This window comes from Protopterus annectens, chromosome 16.part0 (genome assembly GCF_019279795.1).
Source record: "Protopterus annectens isolate FY-2018-M chromosome 16.part0, PAN1.0, whole genome shotgun sequence".
Classification (NCBI taxonomy): domain Eukaryota; kingdom Metazoa; phylum Chordata; order Ceratodontiformes; family Protopteridae; genus Protopterus; species Protopterus annectens.
In genome coordinates, this window is record NC_056750.1 from 341,128,254 (window position 1) to 341,130,753 (window position 2,500).

The 2,500-nt window shown below is 39.2% G+C and overlaps 1 protein-coding gene across 1 annotated transcript in view; it reads right to left on the reverse strand.

Moving 5' to 3' along the window:
- NUP188 (nucleoporin 188) overlaps nt 1-2,500 on the reverse strand; it is a 3,305,077-nt gene that overhangs the window by 3,272,447 nt on the left and 30,130 nt on the right. The gene's annotated exons all lie outside the window — the stretch shown is intronic.

The following is a 2,500-nucleotide window of genomic DNA, read 5'->3' on the forward strand; positions in this document are numbered from 1 at the left end:
ACAGGTGTTATCATTTGATTACCACATAATATTCTCTTCAAGCTGTACATGTTACTATAAGTAAATGATGGAAAACTTCCTACTAAATTGGCTATTCGATTGTCAACAGTTAGTATATTCCAGTGTCTCTCAACTGACTGTTGGATCACATTGAGTCCCTTACCAAAAGGTAGGATAATATCAAGTGTACATGCTTTGATAGTACTGTTCGAATTTGTTCCTAGGCAAGTGTCCTGAGAAAAGTATGGTCTAGCTCTACTCTCTCTCAGTGTGTTCATCTGTCTATATACTCTGTCTATCTCATCTAATGTATAGCCCCTGGTGCTAAGTCCTTCTTTAAGTGTAGATAATCCTATATTGTAGTCCTCTGTTCTGGTAGAAAGTCTTGAAACACGCATAGCTTGTCCTTTGATAATATTATCAAAGATGTGTGGATGGTGCATGCTAGATCTATGAAGGAAAGATGGTTTATAACAAGTTTTCCTAAACATCCTAGTATTTATACCATCCCCTGTCTTAAAGACTGTAACATCTAGAAAGTCTATACTCTCTAAAGACCAATCCATGGTGAATTTCAAAAATGAATTTCTCAAATTAAGTTCACTGTAAAAGTTTAAGAGCTCTTCATGTGTTCCCTTCCAAAGAAAAAAGAGATCATCTACAAATCTCTTGTAGAAATAAATGTGTGGATCTCTGATGATGTGGGTATCCTCAAAGGTCGCCATGACTAAGTTAGCATAGCTGTTGGCACAGCTGGTGCCCATGGCGACCCCTTTTGTTTGTTTGTAGTAAACCCCATCATAGAGGAAAACATTGTTTTCAAGAACCAGCTCCATCAACAATAGTATAAGGTCAATCTTGCTAGTGGAGAAGTCAGAATTCCTTACTAGATATAACTGCAAAAAATGTATACCTTCATTATTCGGTATACAGGTAAATAAGGACTTCACGTCCATTGTAACTAGGATAATATCACTTATCTCATTGGGTTCTAAGCCAATGGAAGCTGTATACAGGGTACATAAAAACTGCTCAGTGTCTTGCAAGATACATCTAGATGACCTAACAACCTCTTTAAGTTCTTTATCTAGAAAGATGGAAATAGGCTCAGTGAGCCAACCTGAGCCTGCAACAATAGGTCTAAATTCAGGTTCGATCAAATTTTTGTGTATCTTGGGTAGCCCTGAAATAGTGGGAATTAATGGAAACTGTACTTGCATGTATGTATATATTTCCTCCAAAAGACTTCCTGTCTGCTTGCATTCAAGCAGCGTCCTATCTATTGCCTCTTTCATATCATAGACACAGTCAATAGTAATTTGCCTATATGCATCTGTATTGAGCATCTTACACATCTCTGAATGATAATACTGTGTATCTAATACCACAATAGGACCTCCTTTATCAGCAGGCCTAATTGTAATATTGGAATTATTCCTTAGATTTTGCAATGCCTCATTTTGGGACTTAGTTAAATTGCTATCCAAATCATTGAACTGTAAAACTGAGGAGTTGTATAAGTCCTTCTCAACAGCTTTAATGAATATGTCTACATTACTATTCATTGGTGGTGTATATGTGCTCTTTTTCTTAAGTGGCTGACTAACATTCTCACTGCCATTATTAAAGAGCAGCTTTAAACAGATATTTCTGGCAAAGAGCCTCAAGGCTATGACAAGTTGGCTAATGTCAATCTTGGTGGTAGGGATGAAGGACATTCCTTTATTCAGTACTTCAATCTCTGATGTAGATAGTGAATAACTGGATATGTTATGCACTAATTGACTCAGTTCCAAAAATTCTGCAGTGTTTGTTGCTGCCCTAAAGGGGTCTTTCCTCTTCGCCTCTTATATTGTCGTTCTCTATCGACCTCTTCCTGTTTAATCTGATGGGAAAAGGAATGTCAGTAGGGTTGTGTATCTCAACCCTATCAAGCTGGATTTTCCGTCTGACAGCTCCAGCCAGGGTATTGTTGTTGGTCAAAGAAGACAAATTAGTTGTGGATGGCACGGTCACTTCTCCTCCTTCACTGGGCGTGGTGTATAGCGAGGAGGTGCGACTCTCAATAGGTGACACAATCGCATCCTCTAAGCCTGATGCATTGTCGCCATTGTTGCCTAAATTAACTGTGCTGGTATTCTCCATACCTAAACTGGGTGGATGACAATCACCTCCGGTGGGGTTAGTAGTGACCTCAGTAATGGCAACGTTTGCTGGATGCATAGCAATTAGAGATTCATTATTGCTATTGTTATTAATCAATGCCAATCCTCTCACTGGTGGTCCCTCAGATCTCCTAGCTGGGCCCCGATGATCCCCTTGGAGCTACAGTTCGAGGCCACACAAAGACATGTTGTTGAGCAAAATCCTTCATGTCTCTGCTCATTTTATTGCGTTTGGTATTCAACAAATTGGCCTCATATCGACCAATACGCTCTAGTAAATCATGTACATATAGATCTGAGGAACTTTCACCCATTGCCGCTACCAGACGTTCTTG